We start from the raw sequence: 19,715 nt of genomic DNA, 5'->3' as shown, positions 1-19,715 counted from the left end.
ATATATATATATATATATATATATATATATATATATATTTATTTTTATTTATTTTTTTTTAAATGAAAAACATTTTAAAAAAGCCAGCATTTGCAAAGTAACGTTATAGAAAACATTTTAAAAGAGACGGGGCGCTTGCGAAAGCTAGTTAAGTTAGTAGTTTCACTAGATAGAGCTGACGCGTCTTCTTTAAAGCCCCTGTAATGTCTTGAAGATGACTCTGGAGACAGATTTGCGCTGCGGTACATGCCGACGTAGATTACAGTGTTCAGACCGCTCTCATTACAATCAGCCTGTCAGTCCCCCATTTCATTTACACCCTTAACTAAAGTAAAGTGCGCCTACAATAATAGTTATTTTGCTGCGTGCCAATCAAAAGTGCTTTTTTTTTTTTACCTATTTGAACTTGAAACTATTAGAAATAAAGGCCGTGCGCCCTCCCGACTAATAACATGCCAGACGCTTTTTCACTGAAACCCAAGATATGCACATATCAGTCTAGCACAAAAAGACGACTTATTACAGCTTTCACGAAACCGAAGCAAATGCGTTCTGAAAACAAGACACTGTTAAGCTAAACAGCATTTAAGTGTCGCCCAGATTTCCGCGTGCCCCGCGGTCGGCATCCGAGCAGCGTGTTTTGCCGGATCCAGCGGGCGGTCTGTGGAGATAATGAGGTGCGTTCAGGTAAAGTGGGCCGCGGGCCATGTGCACCGACACGTCTGACATCTACTGTAAAGGGATTTCTGGAAAAAGCCTCCCTCTGTTTCGCCCCCCCTATTTCAAACAGTCATATTAGGCGAGCTATCAGCGTGACAGCGGCCGCCCGAGGCCCTACATATTGATCCACCGACGGCTTCCTGACACACTCACACATAGCAAACCTCAAAATGAAAATCCATTTTTCATACCGTACATTACGATTATGATTCACTTATAGCTCACGTGAGCTTGTAAATACACCGAACTAAATTGTAGACGCAACACTTTTGTGTAGAATTTACAAAGTAAAAAGACTGTAAAAAATATGCTCCACTCATCTTTGTTTTACACCCAACCGTTTTTCATTTTTCATTTTTCATGAGCTGCATGCTGGTTAACGCTGCCTAATCAGCGTCTTGATATGAAACGGATGGATTATTTCGGCAAAGGAGAAGTGCTCACTAACACAGATTTGAGAGAAATAGTGCTTTTGTGGACGCAGAAAAAAGTCACGAAAATGGGGAGCGAAAACAAAAGTGTTCAGTGTAAAACAAAAAATAGCGGAGTGTGTGTTTTTTCATATATTGAAATATTACTTCATATTTAATATTATTAATATTATTATTATTTAATATTATTTGTTTCTTTGGGAATTATTATTTAATTCAGTTGTTTTACTTTTTGTAACTATTTGTAAAATTTACTATAATTTTACCATCAAAAATAGTTTTTAAGCCAAATTTTATTTTCAGCCTTTCTGCTTCCAAAATGTTGGTTATACTGTATCAGTAATATAATGTAATACGACATAATATATGATTCTGGAACATGAAACCAGTTTTAAGAAGCACATGTATTGTCACATCTCTGGACTCTGTGTTTATGTTTTTGTTTCATGCCATGTGCTCCCTGTGCCCTACCTTCCCTCTGTGTTAATTATGTTATTGTCATCAGCTGTGTCTCGTCAATTACCCTGTGTATTTAAGTCCTGTGTTTTGAGTTCTGTTGGTCCGAGCGTCGAGGTCCTTACCTGATGTCTTTACCTGTGATTATCCTGCCTGCCTGTTCTACCTGCCTGCCTTTTTGTATCTTTATTTTACCATTTTGAAATTAAATCCGTTTAAGTTTACTTTTCTCTCGTTGTGTGCTCTCGTGCTTACCACACAACCGTGACAGAACGCTCGGACCTACAAAGAGTAAATAGCGGCGTATTTTCCCCCTTATTTTTGGTTTTTTGTTTGTCATGTTTGCCCAGTTCAAAGACCCAAACTTCCTCATCCGCCTGCTGGAGCAGGGGGATTGCTCTCTCGAGGACTATACAGAACTATTCCTCGAACTGGCCAACGACTCCCGCTACCCGGACTGCTCTCTGCTCGAACTCTATTTCCGTGGACTTAACACCTCCAGCCAAGCGCAGCTGTCCGGGAGCGGTCCTCGAGAGAGCCTCGCCGCGTACGTCGAGTGGGTGCTGGTGTCCTGCAAATCAACCATGATGGTTGCGCCTGAGGACAACGACACCAGCCCCACTCCAGATCCAGAGCCCAACTCATCCCTTCACCGCATGGTCGAGCCCCAGCCTGAGCCCACTGCTGACACGGGGGCGGAGTCGAGCGTGACCACGGACCCATCGTCACAGAGAGCGACAGAGCCGTGGAGCGTAACAGGACCCGAGCCGTATACGTCAGACCAGGTGCGCGAGCCAGCAACGGAGCTCCCCGCGGTGGAGACAGCCGACTGCGAGGAGAGCGCAGAGTGGAGCTCCGCCCACTACACATCGGCTGAGGATGAGCTGATCATCCACCTGGGGCTGCTGGATCTGCAAAGGGAGCTGGATGATGTAGACTTGGACTTGGACTTAGACTGGGCACCTCCCCTGTATCCTGAGTTCCTGTTCCCGTTCAGCTACCCAGTAAGCCCGCTGGTTCCGCCCAGCCGTCCCGTTAGCCCGCTGGTTCCGCCCAGCCGTCCCGTTAGCCCGCTGGTTCCGCCCAGCCGTCCCGTTAGCCCGCTGGTTCCGCCCAGCCGCCCCGTAAGCCCGCTGGTTCCGCCCAGCCGCCCCGTAAGCCCGCTGGTTCCGCCCAGCCGCCCCGTTAGCCCGCTGGTTCCGCCCAGCCGTCCCGTTAGCCCGCTGGTTCCGCCCAGCCGTCCCGTTAGCCGCTGGTTCCGCCCAGCCGTCCCGTTAGCCCGCTGGTTCCGCCCAGCCGTCCCGTTAGCCCGCTGGTTCCGCCCAGCTGTCCCGTTCCAGTGCCCGCGCCACGTGCGCTCTGTCCCGTTCCAGTGCCCGCGCCACGCGGCGCTCTGTCGTTCCAGTGCCCGCGCGCCACGTGCGCGCTCTGTCCGTTCCAGTGCCCGCGCCACGTGCGCGCTCTGTCCCGTTCCAGTGCCCGCGCCACGCGCGCTCTGTCCCGTTCCAGTGCCCGCGCCACGGCGCTCTGTCCCGTTCAGTGCCCGCGCCACGGCGCTCTGTGTCCCGCTTCAGTGCCCGCGCCACGTGCGCTCCGCCCCGTTCCAGTGCCCGCGCCGCGGCGCGCTCCGTCCCGTTCCTGTGCCCGCGCCCGCGGCGCTCCGTCCCCGTTCCTGTGCCCGCGCCCGTGCGCTCCGTCCCGTTCCTGTGCCCGCGCCCGTGCGCTCCGTCCCGTTCCTGTGCCCGCGCCGTGCGCTCCGTCCCGTTCCTGTGCCGCGCCCGTGCGCTCCTTCCCCGCTTCCTGTGCCCGCGCCCGCGGCGCTTCCTCCAGTGCCGCCTCAAGTTCTCCCACCCTCCCACCCTTGCCATACCATATCGATGGATCCCAGCAGCCCCCGCGCTCATCCTCAGCTCACCATCCGGAGCTCGCCACGGGTCTGCCGGTCTCCATCGCCGTCGAGGGTGGACGATCCCTCGCCTCACCGTCCTGCCTCCGAGACCCAGACTCCTCCTCGGCCCGTAGACCCGTCGGCTCCCCCTGGGCTCCTAGCTCCCTCCTCTACACCGTGGTCCGTCAGTCCACCAGCTCCACCAGGCTCCATCGTCCCTCCGGCTCCGCCTTGGTCTGTCGTCGACCATCCGTCGCCTCTGGATTCCTCTCCTCCGGCTTTGCCTCGTCCCTCCATCCCACCGGCTCTGTCAGGCTCCTCCTTCCCTCCGGCTTCACCTCAGTCCTCAGTCGCTCTGGCTCCGCGCGTCCTTCCCGTCCCCGTCTCCGTGTCAGTCGCCGAAGCCTGCGGCGTCGCCTTGGACCTCCAGCGCCTCGACGTCACCCTGGCTCTTCGGCTCTCCGTCTCCACCTCGGTCTCCTCCTCCACCTGCTCCGCCACCGTCGGTCGGCCCCATGGAGTCGATGGCTGCTCCTCCTCCATGGCTCCTCCCTCCGTCGGCTCCACCTTGGACCACCATAGCTGGGCTCTGGATCTCCTCCTGCTCCGGACTCCTCCTGTCTCCTTCCTGGCTCCTCCCTCCGTCGGCCCCACCGTGGACCACCATAGCTGGGCTCTGGATCTCCTCCTGCTCCGGACTCCTCCTGTCTCCTTCCTGGCTCCTCCCTCCATCTACACCTCCTTGGACCCTTCTGCCTTCTGCCTGCCCCCTCCTGGGGATCCGTCCTCCACCAGAACCTCCTCCCAAGACCCGGTATCCCCAAATCCTAGTCATTTTGGTTTTGTTTGTTTTCATTTGTTACCCTTTAGGTGCGAGGACGCACCTTCCGGGAGGGGGGGGTAATGTCACATCTCTGGACTCTGTGTTTATGTTTTTGTTTCATGCCATGTGCTCCCTGTGCCCTACCTTCCCTCTGTGTTAATTATGTTATTGTCATCAGCTGTGTCTCGTCAATTACCCTGTGTATTTAAGTCCTGTGTTTTGAGTTCTGTTGGTCCGAGCGTCGAGGTCCTTACCTGATGTCTTTACCTGTGATTATCCTGCCTGCCTGTTCTACCTGCCTGCCTTTTTGTATCTTTATTTTACCATTTTGAAATTAAATCCGTTTAAGTTTACTTTTCTCTCGTTGTGTGCTCTCGTGCTTACCACACAACCGTGACATGTATGTTTCTAGCAATAGCTAAAAATACACTGTTTGGGTCAAAATGATCGACTTTTCTTTTGTGCCAAAAATAATAATAATCAAAGATCACGTTTAATGAATGTATTTAGTAAATTAGCTTAAATTTCCATTAGTATTATGTACTGCTAAGAACATCATCTGAACAAATTGGAAGGTGATTTTCTCAGTATTTAGATTTTTTTTTTTTGCTCGATTAGATTAGATTATACACAAATGTTATATAATATTATTAAATTGTTTATTTTATAACGTTTATTATAAAGTATCTTTTTAGTGACCTACCTCTTTTAATCCACCTCTTGACTTTTATTTAGAATTAATTTAGACAAAAAAATATTTATATAAATTAATTAATTAATTAATTAATTCTTTTTTTGCCGTTTTGCCTTTATTATGGCACAACAATGAAGAGCAGACAGGAAAGGTCTTTGAAATGATTCGAACAGTATTCTAACATTACCATTTATCAGCAATATAAGTGTTATTAAATTAATTTTTATGACGTTTGTTATAAGTTAATGCCCTTTTCAGTGCATCAGTGTAATATAAGACTGTAAGTAGCATTTCTTTTTTTCTGTTTTTGTGTTTTATAAACACTTTTTGTGTTCTACCTCTCGTAATCCTCACAGGGGGTTAGATAATGCGGGATACTGTTTTGGTTTCGCCTGAGACAGGGAGAAACAGCAAGTGACAGAGAGAAAAGCAAAAGCGCACACATCCCTTTTTCATCTAATGTGTCGAAAATAGTCCGCATGTTATTTGTCAGCGAGTCGGGGAACGAGAACAGTGGCTGGAACGGATCTCGGGATTCAATAAATGAGTGTTCACGGAGCGTTCAAGTTTAAAGTTTTGTCAACAATTTGACGAACAACTTCAAACAACCTACAACTTTATTTTCGAAGTTGAAGTGGAAAAAATATTAGAGCACAGTGAGATGCGCTAAAAAAGCCTTTCATGGGCTGGCAAACGTTCAAAAAGTATTAAAAAAATAAAATAAAATGAAAAGCCAGTTGACGTATCTAAGCGCCATTCGAATTCACTATGTTCATATAGGTCAAAGGTCACAAAATGATGAAAACCGCAGCAGGTATTCGTATTTGTAATGAATGTGGATTCCTAGGCTTAATTAAAGTTGGGAACTTGAACTCGACAGATGTGCTATACGCTGGTGCTGCGATTAAGCTGCTCTCAAAGAGCGTTTTAAGAGTAAGTGCTCTTCACCATTAATACATTCAATCAAATAAAGCAAACTAATCGACATAAACATGCCAGCATGCAAATAACAATGCATCTGGTTCGCTTTCACCATCCAGCTTTTGATTACAAGGCAGGCAGGGCAATAAATACGGAAAGTCCGGAAAGTTTGAACAGCATTCAATGTCAACTGAAAGTCAAGCTGATCCTGTCAATAGTCACCGAACGGCTGTCAAAATCCTTTGAGGACTGTCAATCGAGCTCGAGGATTGTCTGGATGGGCTGACAGAGACCAGAAAGAGAGGTGTTTGCCAGAGGAAAAAAAAAAAAAGGAAACGTTAAAAATTTCACATTTTTGCCCTACTTCTCAACTTACCTCATGTATATGCAAATATACCCTAAAAAAAACAAGCCGTTTTTGGGGGGATCATACATGTGATAGGATGTTGGTGGAGAGTCTACAAATATAGCACTTTATTTTGATGGTCCCTTATGAAATACTGTGTTTACAATAAGTAACTTTGCACCTACTACCAACTAATTTTATTATAAGTATAAGCAGACTGTGTGATTATTATAACTAACTCTTTATTGTGATAATCTCCCAACAGGCATTCATAGCTTTTCAAGAACATGTCAACTTCTTCTAACCCTAACCCTACCAGTCTACAAATACTCTACTAACACTCTAATGAAAGTTAGTTGACGTTACTTATTGTGAGTGTTCATAAGGGACCATCAAAATAAAGTCAAACCCAAATCTCTTTGTGTGACCTGGAAGGTAACAGCGTATTATTCTATGTTTAGACAATATGTTAATAAGGTTTGAACTTTCGAGTGGATTCAGTAAATGGGCCAGCTGGCGTTTATAGCTTGCAAATGAACCCTTTAACATTGCGCCGTGATGCTAAAAACTGTAGTACACAAAAATCGTGAGGCATATGAGGCCATTGCTGGTCGACCAAAAAAAAAGGATTATGTTTAAAGCCAACTGAAGCCTGACTTTGCTTTTATATTAAGGGGAAACCAGCTAAAGTTGCGCCTCCGGGGAGTTCCAGCGCAATATAAACTCTCCAACCGAATTTGCAGACGAAAAAGTCTGCTAGGGATGAAACAGACTTTGTATTTGCTTTTCTCAGTTGCATATATCTGCCCTCCGAGGCACACAGAAGAGATGCGGTGGTATCTCAGAATAGCTGTCGAGGCACAAGACAATGGGATTTGAGTGCCGAGATTTTTGCGCCGAACCGCTGAGAGATGCGTGAACCGTTGAGAGATGCTTTTCTGCATTTCCTGAAGCTCAAGAACCTGATACAGTGGCGCCGGGAACAGCTGCGTCCTATTTATGAGTCCAATTATGCATCTTGCGTTTGAAACTCCAAAATAGCTCGATATACTTTTGCAGCTTACCAAAGATCTTACTAAAAGTACCGAAAGGAGGCACGACGCGACAACCAATCATCCCGTAGTTGGATTTTTCAAGTCTGCAGCGGGTTAGTCAGAATTCAATTAGCTTTGAAATGAAGATCCTGTCAAGAAAGGCAGGATGCTTTCAAATTCACCAAACTCATCTTTAATGGACAGTCTACGCAGTCGGAAGGAGAAATATTTTTTTGCGTAACCCGCTGAGTCTGAAAAAACAAGGCGCACATTCATCAGCGGCCCATTAACTAAGAGTGGGTGTCCCAGAAAGCAGCTGAGATCTTTCTGAAATGATTGATCTGAAGCAATCTCACGGTCTGATCGGTAAAGTAAACCTAGACTCGCTGGAAAAACAGACTTCTACCAGCATTTTTTACGAAACGTCCCAGAATCCCAAATAGTTCCTCAACACGCTATGCAATCCCCCGCAGTTTCCAGCTGAAATAAACACTACAGTGTTTTGTTTTCTTGTTTTCATCCAAAAGGATTTTCTAGAAATGTAAAAATTATAGTCTTGTTTTCCTAACAAGTCAAAATGAATTGACGTTTTGCTTAGAACAAGCGAAATAACCTTGTTTTCTGTTTATAATAAGATGCTAGCGCTTTTTGTGCGACGCCGTTTCTTACTTCGCGTTTCGCTGAGTCAGGGTTCACGTACTAAAATACGCTGACCCTGGCACATTTTATTACGTTGATAAAGGTACGTGTTGTGGCGGTTCAGAATTAAAATATCCGTGGACTGTCGCTAAAAGCTCCATTGCGGTGGAAATATGCCCCACACCAAATCTACCCCTAAAACTACTTGATAATGTTAACAACCGTGAAACACATTTGTGTCATTTCAACTTCCTTTAATGCAGATTTGAGCAGTTTGCACAGGATTGGTTTTAAGCTAACATTCAGAACATTCAGAGGGCATATTATTATATTGTTTTGAAGAAGTCATAACATGATATTCTTCAAACAACTGTGCAAAAACGGTGCTTCATTAATAGAAACCGTAAATTTGTGTGGATAAAAGGTGTCAGAGTTTTACTGCCTCTAGTTTTTAATTCTTTTGGAAACTGTAGAAATAAACATAATTAAATAAAATAAAATCATAAATAAAATAAAATAATCATAAATCAACCTCTCAGAAAAATATTATGGGGTTGCAAAAACAATATGACTTTCTGTTACGAAACAGGATGTTGATTTCGTGCATGTCCTCATATAGGGACATCAGGACTAAAAGCATGTTTATTATGCATTTGGGGAGAAATTTTATTTCAGCATTCTATTCAGCATTAAATATTATATATCATTACGAATATCTTGTCAATTATTTCTCCCATTATTACAGTTCTTTTTTTATTATATGTTGGCCTTAAAAAAACCCATTAAATTGGATTTAGTTTATAGATACATTATATATAATGAGAAAACCCGTTTATAAAACTTTTTTTTTTTTACACATTTTGCCAAAATAAAAAAATGATGTCGAATACTTCTGTTATAACAAAGTTGAGAATCATTTTTACACAATGTTTGGTAAACCAAAAATATCTTTTAAAATTCAAGGCTTAAAAAAAAAAAAATCAAAGTCCATTTGTGTTTTTTTTATTATTATTTTAAAGAAATTGAGTCCCGACGTCCTCAAATGAGGTCTTAAAAGGCTACAGTGCAAAAAAATGCATTTATTTCTTATATCAAGCTAAATAATCTTCCAATGAGGGTAAGAAAAATATCTTGTTTTCTGTTTAAAATAAGTTCACCCCATAGGCAGATTATTTTGCTTGTTCTAAGCAAAAACTCACTTCATTTTGTCTTGTTTTTTTTCTATAAAAAAGACAACAATTTGAACTTGTCTAGAAAATCTTTCTTTATTTAAGAATTACTAGATATGTTGACGGGAGATCTACGCTAGAAAAGCATATTTTCAGTGTGCTGGCAGCAAAAAAACCCAACAACCTTTATTCCTGTTCACACAAATAATGATTGCGGGGCAGATTATGAATTAATAAAGACTTGTTTGTGCACAGTTATGATCCCGGAAACACTTTTGACTCCTTTAAAGGTACACTTCATGTAATTTGCCAGTACTTCATATGAAAGGAATATACTACCACATGTGTTTAGATTTTAGTGTCTACATTTGGCTGTGAATAGTTATTAAATACGTCTAAAGACTACATTGTGCAGAAGTGCTCATATGTATATCGCGGCCTCCCGGATTACAAATCAGGGTCACTCAAGCCTTGACAAGTTGAAATGCACATAAAATATTAATCAGGAAAGGGGCCGGGTCTCAATCACACCACAAGACGCTGACCAAGCATCCCGCCTCAAACGAATTCCTTGGGTAGCGTGTACCTCCTGCTTAGTAAACAGACACGGTGAAACACGGTGAGACAATCAGGCCATAAGGCGATGGGCGCATTAACATGACAGTAAGTTTAAGGGATGATAAATGGCAATGCAAGAAGGAATACCTAATGCACAGCCTCAAGATTGTACCCCAAAGAGGTTTAAAACCCAGTTAGAGGCGGTAATGAGGTATCGCCTCATTCGGGAAGAGGCAGGGAAGGAAAGAAGTTTTGTGGGCATGCAAAAAAATATAAAACACAATGTAAAAAAGAGTTTCAGCGATACTAATAGCATCTGTTTGACGCCTCTGAGCATTTGCTATTGTTTTGCAGAGCGAGATACGCGCTCTCTCTCGGGACTCGTCTGTTCAGTCTACAAGGCTGAATATTTTAGACAGGTTGTTGCTTTTATTTATGTACGGATGTACTTATTTGTTTACTCATCCCCTCTTTAATGATGTCTAGAAAACCGACGGCCTGAGACTGTTAATTTGTTTTCAGGGCTGAAAGAAGAACTTGGCCAATTAAGCATGAAAGAATAAATGCAACGACAACAACGAATGTCGTATTCAACCTATTTGGCGAAAATACATGTTTTTATTGTTGCGTTTTTTCAGGGGGGGTGGAAATCAAATGTATGCAAATGCCCAGTGCGCAAAATGCATGCAAGGAAATAAAAGTTAATAAAACATATATATATATATATATATATATATATATATATATATATATATATATATATATATATATATATATATATATATATGAACGTAAACATGTGCCATATGGAAAAAAAACAACTTAAAAAAAAAAACATGAAAAGCTGGAGCTGAAAACACTGTTAGAAGGAGTTCTGCTGTAACTTAAAATGACAGCAAGAGCCGTGTGTAGATCATTTGAATACATAAATTGGTATACTAAGTAATCCACTTCATGAAAATTTCATTTCCCTTGATGTTATCGCTGCTCCTCAGACGTCACGCCACACTCCTTGTCTGAAACTGTTATTTGCTCACGTTCAGATTAAGCGCAGGGACGAAAGAACAAACGTGCAAATGTATTTTAATTTTAAAAACTTCGCAGACGCTATTTTAATAAGACCCCTGACGGTCAATTCTGAGCAAACATGAATATGTTCCTATTGATGTGCTTACGCCGAGGGCCCTTCGGTGGGGATATTCTTTCAATCGCACTGGGGTGTGCAGGTTTCTAATCTCCATTTCTGTTTCTCAAAGCCTCAGCTGGCTTTTCAATTCTTCCGTCGAAGCGACAGGTAAATCAGAATGAGTTCGCGATGCAAAAAGAGAATTACCGACTGAGATGGGGAGCGAGTCCTTCTAACCTGCAGTAAATTAATAATTGCTCTCGGTGGCTCCATAGAGCTTTTGCGAAACATCGTGTGGACAGAGGAAAGCACAACGTAGTAACATCAAAACACACGAACAAAAGAAAATGTCTTTTCTGGAGTGTCCCAGCCGGGGTCCTGACCTCGACATGATTGAGATATTTCGGCATGACCTCCAAGGGGCGATCCACGCCGGGCATCACAAGAATATTACAGAACGGCAACAGGTTTGGTTTTTTTTAATTACAGGAGGGCAGTAATGCGCGGGTTCACATACTTTTTCCACTGTGCGCTGCAGATAGAGACAAGCAAAAAGTATCAATGTTTTTTTTTTGTTTTCCCATTTGCTGTTAAAAAGGCATCGGTCGATCTAAAGGGTTCGCATACTTTTTTTTGATTCAGATCGGCTGCTCATTTTCTTAAGATCTTCTTATGGCCGCCACTGAAGCAGTTCAAACACTTGTGAAATCCTTTTCTGCTTTGCGCCGCAGGCTGCGTTCAGTGTAGACATGAAAAAACGATGTAATGACCGGTCTAATAGGTTCGCAAACTTTTCCTGCAGATGTTCGAATTCGCTGCTCTTCCTCTTAAGATCTACTTTACACAAAATTGCAGCATTTCCACGTCCAGTTCACTCATCAGAGTCGCATCTGTGCCACCCACGGTGTGTATAACTGAAGCCTGGAGATGCAGAAGGATCTTTCACTGCCTGAAAGCATCTTATAGTTTATAATGACAGCAGAAATTGAAACTCTCAATTCGGTGTTGCATCAAGCATCGCAAGCGGTCAAGATCTAACGTGTGTTTCCATTTGGTTTTACAAGTAATAGCAAGCAAGATATAAATGAATTTGCTTCTTCGTCAGAAACGATTTGGAGAAATTAACTGGAGTTGTGTGGATTGCATGTGCATTATCGGGATGTTTTGGACTCTCTTTCTGACGGCACCCATTCGCCGCAGAGCATCCACTGGTGAGCAAGCGATGCAGTGCTAAATTTCTACATCTTGGATGAACTGAGCCGTCTTTGGGAAATTACCCAGGCGAAGAAATTCATAGCTCTTCAACAACAACAACAACAACAACAAAAGAAACGAAAGCTATGTTTCTCTAAAGTCTTTTTTGATTATTGGTTGAACTGAATATCAGCAGCACAGGAAATGGTTGATAAAGTAGGATGCATCATATTGTAGCGAATCAGATTGAACCGAATGATTCAATTGAATGATTTTATAGGGAATTTGAACAGAATCATCGTTTCGGGGCTGATTCACTGAAGAAGCTGTGTAACATATTAAAATATTAATCAGCACAGTAACAAGATCGGCAGTTTAAGACATTAACTTATAAGCACAAACAACCAGATACTTCTCTTTTCAATGCAGATAAGGCTATATTGGATAAATAAAGACACACGCGTTCACGCGTTCATTTGCAAGTTGCAGGAAGAGAGAGAAAATGAAAATGTGAAATCCCAGGTTGGGTGTCTCAAGGTTTCTCCTCCCAGATCATGAATCAAAATGTTATTACCAGGAACAGAACCACGCTGTCAATCCAGACTGTATGCTAACTGTCAGTCATCTTTGACGATAGGATGGATCATGGAAGCATTAATCACTTACTATATATATATATATATATATATATATATATATATATTACTACCTTCAAGTGTTTACTGCATGGTTGCTGTTAATTTGTTAGCAAACATGCTTTCATTTTTTTTTCACAGATGTCTGTAAAATTGCATTTTGCTCCTTTATAGGTCTTTCAGAAAAGATAACAACATTGATCCGTCCCTCATAAATCTCAGTTGGACTATTATGATTTTACATGGGTTGGCGGTGTAAACGCACGGGTGAGTAGATGTTGAATGACATGCGGCGTGTCCAACGCTCTTTTTTATCACTTTGCAAGTCCACGTTTTTCCCCTTGACAACATCTGTCAGATTAGCACAAGCACTCTCTCGCAGAATGTCACCTGGGTCGCTGCAGGGCCATGAATCTTTCATTTCATCGCGCTCACAGCCTCGTCGCGTTACATCTCGCGTTCTTCTACTGTAACTTCTTATATTCGCACGGCATTGCAGCTTTCATGTTCTAGAAATTCAAAAGATAAACTTTTGCATGTGCTGAACGAGGACAGTTGTTGTTTAATGTAGTCTTTTCTTCACACATCAAAGGATGCCGGAGTCTCCTCCAGAGACCGTTCATCCCCACAGTAAAGGGTTTCTTACTTTTTTTTTTCCCATGACAGAAAACCGCAGCTATGGATGGCACATCTGAGGTACTTCTATCACGCTGGTAAATCTTTGCTTTTACATTGCAGGAATCAATCGAATGCCCAGAGGACTGGTTCATTTGGGGGTAGAATTGGTCTAAAATCACTTAAAGGAAAAGCCTTGATGTTGAGTGAACTATACAGATAAAATAATAATAATATTATAATGAAAATGGCCTTACTTTGTTTCCAGTGTTGCTGATTTTTTCCATTTCATTTTCCCACTGATTGCATTCCAATATTGTGTTTCTTGATCCCTAAAAAATAACTAATTATCTTAATAAAAGCAGTGCTTTACGTTACTTTTGCATGACTATCGCTTTACTTTTTAAACATGAGCTGGGCTTGATTGTTTGTTTTTATAATAAGAAGCTCTATTTATAGCAAGTGTAAAAGGCCTTTAACACCAAAAAGTGTAATGAATAAACCTTAGGCTGAAGGAAATGTAAATTCATGCCTGTACAGTAGAATACAGAAGAAGAAGGTTCAGTACTCAGCAACGAAGTGCAATTGTTAGTCTATCTAAAAGTCAGTAAGCGTGTAACACAGTGCTGCGTAAACACACAATAGTTACTGTACTCATAGACTAAATGTGAACAGCATTTACTCATCTCACTTTCACAAAAACAGATTCGTATCTCTTCAACGTGAATAAAAACTGTCAAACGCAAACTCAGAATATTGCAGGATTTCACTTTAAGATTCGATCAGAACATTGAAACACGAGGAGCCGAAAATATCAACAGAATATCTTAAAATTAAAATAAAATCACCTTAACTGGACTTAAATCACTTACCCTGCATATTACACGTAACCCACACATCTAAAATATAACAGAAGCTTACGTTAAATCGATATGTTAAAATGATTTCAGAAGAAATATGTGACACTGAAGACCGGAGGAATGGCGGTTTTACATTTGAAAACAATTTAAAGCTTGCATTTTAAAGCATAGATTATTGGATTATTTGTAACCGTTTCATTTTGCTCTAATGTTAATATCAGACTTTAACAACATGTATTTATATATCACCTAAAGTCAGAAAGTTTTCAGTCAGGAACTTGACAAACCTATGTGGATAAATGGCTGAAAGTGCTCGTTGAATTGGATCAATAGGCAACACTGAGAGACCAAATACTGCAAGTTTGCTCCAGTTTTCTGTCACTGCAGGTGAAATCTCAACTGATGTGTCTCTTCCTATCAGTGCACAACACCTCACAACCAACCAACCCCAAAAAAAGTATAATAATAATAAAAAATCTCCATTTTAATGAGTCTCTTTTGGCATGTTTTCTAGTTAAACGTCTAAAAACCTTTGAAACAATACCAAATTTTCTCGACAAGCAACACTGCAAAGACTAGTAAGACTTGTTTTATCACATTGTGCATTGACTATAAATGTATTTTGTGTTACTTGCACTGGCAGATATTTGTTTCATGAAACAATTTTTTTTACTCCAAGCAACTTGGAGTAGCAACTCCGTCAAATCCGTCACATTCTCTCAAAGCCCGTCTTCCTTTTTCTTCATCTCGCGAGATGCCTCTCCAGCCATTACAAATTGTGATTTTGACAGTCTGACATTTGATATTTTAACACTTCGGTGTGTCTTAAACGGCCTTTCATCGCGGTCTGAAATGATAGACTGATGCGAGCAGATCCATCAGCACCCACGTGTCTGATCCGCATCCAAAAGACAAATAAGGCAACAGCTCATGTGGGCATAATTCCAGCAATTGTTTGCTTGGCTGGAAATTTCTGCTGAAGTTATTGCCGCCCACATAGCTTTTAGGCGATTGCCCATTAAAGTAAAGCTTCAGGACAGCCGCATTAAATGAATGGATGAAACTTTGCTCAGCTCTGAGGAACATAAATGAAAGACTACAGTATTAATCAACATGGTCAAAGACCAAGCTGAGACCAGCCACGAATTAAAATGAATATACGGCTCCCCCTAGTGCTCAAAAAGTGATTTGCAGGCTGACATGTTTAAATATTAACATTAGTTTAGATGCCCATCGCATTCATTTTGTGAATCCAACCTCTTTTTCTCATTTACCTTTCATTTAACGGAGACTTCGTGGTTTGCTTTTTTTTTTGGCCACAAATATAACAAGAAAATAATATTTAAATACAGTTAAAACCCTCATATTAGATTTCGATCTTAAAACACATAATACACCCTCGGACTGAAAATATATGATTAATGAATCAGGGTTTCCACAATAATATTGCTATATTAATGCGCGTTTTCAACACTGATGATATTACGAAATCAGCAAAACCAGAATGATTTCTCAAGGTTCAAGATGCGCTGGAGTAATCGATGCTGAAAATCACGAAATGCATGTTAAAATATATCAAAATAGCTAACAGTTCTTTTAAATTGTAATTAAATTTAACGGCATCGCTGTTTTTGCTTGCATTTTTGATCGAATAAACTGCACATAAGTTACGTTCTGAAACATTTATTGATAATACACAATATACAATCAAAATGAAGCTACAAAATGTAAAAAAAAAACCATAATAGGCGCATCCAGTCCTATAACTTATCAAAATATATATGAACGCATGTTTATTTTCGCCATATGGGACGCATCTTCACATCAACCTACTTTCATGAATAAGAAATAAGCTCTCAGGAAGAGGAAGCATAGAGCGTTTCGCTGTGTGTGCTTGCATCCGTGTGGGCTTGAGATCACAGATGAACTCGCTTTTGCAGCTGTGTCTGATCTTTGTACATGTTAGCGGCGGCACAGCGTGTTAAGTGCCCCCTTCAGCCATCTACGGCTCTCCCCTGAGCCCCAGCCACTTACTGCAGACCGGGGGAGGCCAAGCTCGACTGCCTCTCCACACCTACTGAGTGCTTAACAACCAGCGGCTAAAAAAACCCTCGCGCGTTAAATTGTAATGCTACTTCTTCGGGTTCGCGCCGATAGCGCCGGTGTCATTGATTTCTTGTCGCGCCACCCTCAGCCAGGCGAAATACTAATGGCGGCGGTCAATAAAGCGCACGAACTGGAAGTTCTCACTCTTCACACTTCCATCAAGCTCGGGCCTAAAAATAAATGTGCCCACCCGCGGGTCGTCCGAGACGTTCTGGATCAGAACAGATGTGGAGAAGCTCAGGGTCGGGGCACTTGCTCAGCGGTGAATGGGTGCCGTCAGAATGAGAGTCCAAACGGCTGATAAAAACACATATGAACATTAACATCTTCTGAAAACCTGTGCGCTTGTAAGAGACACCATGGAGGCATTTTAAATTTAAACCGCTGCTTCTGGACAAAATATAGTCCATAATCCAGTGAAAAAGAGAGAGTTTCGATATTTTTTTTACATTGCCATGGCCCATGCTGCGGACGTGGTGCAGCAGCAAGCTTCCTTGATCACATCAGCCTAGAAAAGCACAACTTTTCATTTTCCGCCAGTCTTAGCGCACAATATAATTACAGAAGAGTCACGGTTTAAATAGGAAAAATATCGAAACTCTTTGGTCACTTTTGAACGCGGTGCTACCGGTCTAATTGGATTCAGTAATCTGTGCTAAGCTACGCTAAAAGTGCTTTCGCCCAGACCCGGTCTGAATGGATTCAAAAACAGTAAAACTCAACTTACTGACGCTGGAATTTTTTCCCAAAAAAGTGGAGCGTCCCTTAAGAGACATGTCCCCGTCGAATCCGGCTTGATCCCGAGTCAATGAAGCGAGTGCACATCGTTAATAAACAGCCAATCGTGTGCCTCGAAACTGTGATTGTTTTCTTTACTAGCTTTCTTAATTTGCAGCAAGTGAAACTAGGTGTTTGGCTTTATTGTGTGTTACTTTGCTTGAAGCTGATTGGTCAGATTTTGGTTGGAGATCTCCAGACCAGAATATATATCCACTGGAGCAGGTTAGCCGTGGAGTGTAGGTTACTACTAAGTTAGACTGCTAACAGCCAAGTTACTTTCATGGTACCTAAAACCCAAGATTGGTGCAAACTAGACTGAATCTTACCTTCATGGTACAAGCCCCACGTCAAAGTGCAAACAATCTATTGCATACAACATACAAATTGTTGAAATGTTTTTTCTTCTTAAAATCACAGTTGAGCCACCGATGTTACGGTTAAGGATGTTAAGGATTCTTGCTGTCTACGAAGGGCCAGAAAGCTCCGAGATTTGATCAAAAACATCTTAATTTGTGTTCAGAAGATGAACAAAGGGCTTTCAGATTTGGAGCAACACGAGGGTGAGTAATTAATGAGAGAATTTTCATTTTTTCATTTTTCACCAACGTATTTATTTAGAATTTGATATAGAATGTTTTTTCACTTGTAAATGATGCACGATCTATGCATATTTGATTCCGATTAGACAGCGTTTTACCGAAGAAAGCAGTATTATGGGTAGTATTATACATGTCTTTGTTACAGACGCACAGCTTTTCGCCTCACGAGACAATCACTGATACTTCTGGACTGATGGGATGTTATTATGGGGAAAAAAAAAAAAAAAAAAAAAAAAGATCTGTTGCTACTTCTGTTACATTTTTAATTTAATGCAAGTTTAAATTTACAATTAACATGAAACGTTTAAACACCTTTCATGAGAAAAATAATTTGGGCTGTACTTATTTTTAAATATCAATAATCGAGTGTATCATTAAAGAGAGTATTACGTACCAAATGGTTAGTTAGTTGACCAAAAAAATAAAATAGATCTGTCACAAAAAAGTAGCTAAAGATGAGCCCCCCCCAACACACACACACACACACACACACACACAAGAACAAATACACACAATTACATCTGATTCATCTTGAGATATTGCAATTTTTTTTTACTGTCACATCCTGAAAAGCCCATTTTGAGTGAAGCATCGATCCGTTATATAAAAGTTCAATGCCACTTCCTGCCACGAGGATGAAGTATAGATATTGCTCCATCACTTGTAGTTATGAAATTGCTTTGTCTCAAAACGGGGTTCCTAAAAACGTAGAGCCCGTCGCGTTTCTCGTTCCTTTCACAAATTCAGCTTTCCCCCCCGGGGCGGCGACGTGACGACTGTTTCAGAGAACGGCGTACCAAAAAAAATTACTAATTTCTGTTAATTAAGCAACTGTTTGGCACTTTGCATGAACGGTTGCATGAATTATGCATGCTAATGGATACATATTTTGCAGTTATTCAGGCCTAACTAAACAAATTCCTAGTGTGTCCTGCAAGGAAATCGTAAGTGGTGCTCTTGTTGTTTTTTTGTCACTGATATGAGAACTGAGCAGGCCTTCTAGGCCAACTGCGGATTCGTTTAAAGACGCTGCTGTTCTGAGAGATGAAAGCAACCTTATCGAAGGCCGGTCTTCTGTGGAATCCAAATTCTTATTGTTACGAGTTTATGAAATATTCGGTTTTTAGGGACCGACAGCTGTATGACTAACTAGTCTTTCAAATCGTGTTGTATATCTAATTGCAGACGAAAGCTGTCTTCATGGACAGGTAGCTGAGGTCAGATCCCGCATGTATTCTCAGAACGGTCTTGAATAACACTGTAACCATAGTAACAGATAATGTCTGCATATGAGATTAATTCTCTAATTGCCTCCCTTACAAAAATTATGTAGTACTTCTTTTCTCTATGTATGTAATGATGTTACACAGTCAAGGGCCTGCTGCAGTGCAAAAATAAGGACAAAATAATAATAATAATAATAAAAAATATATAATAACATGGGGATATATTGCGATAGGCTGTTTTTAATTTTTATTTTTTTTGGTTACTCTTTGCCTCCTGTTTTCTATTCCAGTCTTGCAACGAAAATTTAATCATACTGAGATTAAAAGATGCATTTCCTATGGAAAAAAAAGGAAGGAAGAAAAATATGATATTAACATATTCAAAGTTACAAACAGTATCATGCGGGCACACTTTAAATGTAGGGGTTTTAATGAACTGAAAACACATAGTCTACAGCTAATACATACATTTTTTTGAACCGTAAAATGTTCTGTTTGATATAAATAAATGGTATGAATTATCATTTGTATTGCATTCGTTTTACTTTTAAAAAGCACGTTAAAATGCCCCTGAAAACACAGGAAGCACCAGTAAGACGTACTCGAGGCACATATCATAAGTACCCATGTTGGTTTTTATCTTTAAAGCTACGCGCGTGCTTAATGTAAAATTGTGCATTATTTATCGTCTGTACCTGTATCAATTAGCCGGCATTTATGGTCTCGCGCATTTAGACGTTACACCGACACATTTCTAAACGTAAAAGCTAAAACTACACCCGCCACTGGCGATACAATCGCACAAACGTCCAACCATTTCGACGCGAACGTGCTCGGAGGAAAACGAACGCGTTTCGGGCACCCCGAGCCGCCTTGTAGGCCCGACAGCCCGCTC

At 41.6% G+C, this 19,715-nt stretch overlaps 1 protein-coding gene across 3 annotated transcripts in view; it reads left to right on the top strand.

Annotated features, from left to right (window-relative positions):
* LOC122327734 (CUGBP Elav-like family member 5) overlaps positions 1 to 19,715 on the top strand; it is a 1,183,696-nt gene that overhangs the window by 980,050 nt on the left and 183,931 nt on the right. The window lies entirely within an intron of this gene.

The sequence above is a fragment of the Puntigrus tetrazona genome, chromosome 22 (genome assembly GCF_018831695.1).
Source record: "Puntigrus tetrazona isolate hp1 chromosome 22, ASM1883169v1, whole genome shotgun sequence".
Classification (NCBI taxonomy): domain Eukaryota; kingdom Metazoa; phylum Chordata; class Actinopteri; order Cypriniformes; family Cyprinidae; genus Puntigrus; species Puntigrus tetrazona.
Note: the sequence above shows the minus strand (reverse complement) of the source record. Positions and strands in the feature narration are given on the sequence as shown.